The following is a 628-nucleotide window of genomic DNA, read 5'->3' on the forward strand; positions in this document are numbered from 1 at the left end:
GGCCCGTGCAGGTGCCGCGCACCTCCTGGCCGCTCCTCCGCACGATCGGGTCCTGAAGCCCCCCCGCCCGGCCCCGGCCGCTGCCGGGACAAGGGGTGTTTACCCGAGCTCTGGCACCTTGTCGGAGCCGTGTCCGGAACCAGGCGCGATTTGGCCTCTTTTGCTTTTGTTAAATCCGCTACTCGAACAGCGGGACGCTCTGGTGATCCCGGGATTTGCCTTTAAGTGCGGTACAGCCCTGGAGAAAACGTGAGCGAGGTTACGCTGCCCAAAAACACAAATACGTTAAACAGTCAGTTCTCCGCGGAAGTCGTACCAGCAGTGATTTTATTGTTGTCTTTATACAGCGTGGAGCTCAACTTTAAAAAGTAGTCCTTGGAAATGGTGCGCAGCAGTGCAGCGGTACGGGTAGTGAATTGTGCGGCTCGTGCGCCTGGACACGAGCTAATTGAGAGCAAACCTTCATACTGGTTTTGGGTTGACGTGTCAGTCGGTTTGTACGAGCACGAAGGTCTGCTGAAGAGAAATGCCCTGTCATTTGCCAATGTATTAAGATACCCTTTTCTAAAAGGGGGGCAGGTTGCCTGATCTTCATAATGGTTTATTTTATTTAATGTGGAGAAACACC

The 628-nt window shown here is 53.5% G+C and overlaps 1 protein-coding gene across 1 annotated transcript in view; it reads left to right on the forward strand.

The window, feature by feature from the left end:
* The window catches only part of ELF2 (E74-like factor 2 (ets domain transcription factor)), a 31,406-nt gene that overhangs the window by 14,639 nt on the left and 16,139 nt on the right, over positions 1 to 628 (forward strand).

The sequence above is a fragment of the Pygoscelis adeliae genome, unplaced genomic scaffold, assembly GCF_000699105.1.
Source record: "Pygoscelis adeliae isolate BGI_AS28 unplaced genomic scaffold, ASM69910v1 Scaffold66, whole genome shotgun sequence".
Lineage (NCBI taxonomy): Eukaryota > Metazoa > Chordata > Aves > Sphenisciformes > Spheniscidae > Pygoscelis > Pygoscelis adeliae.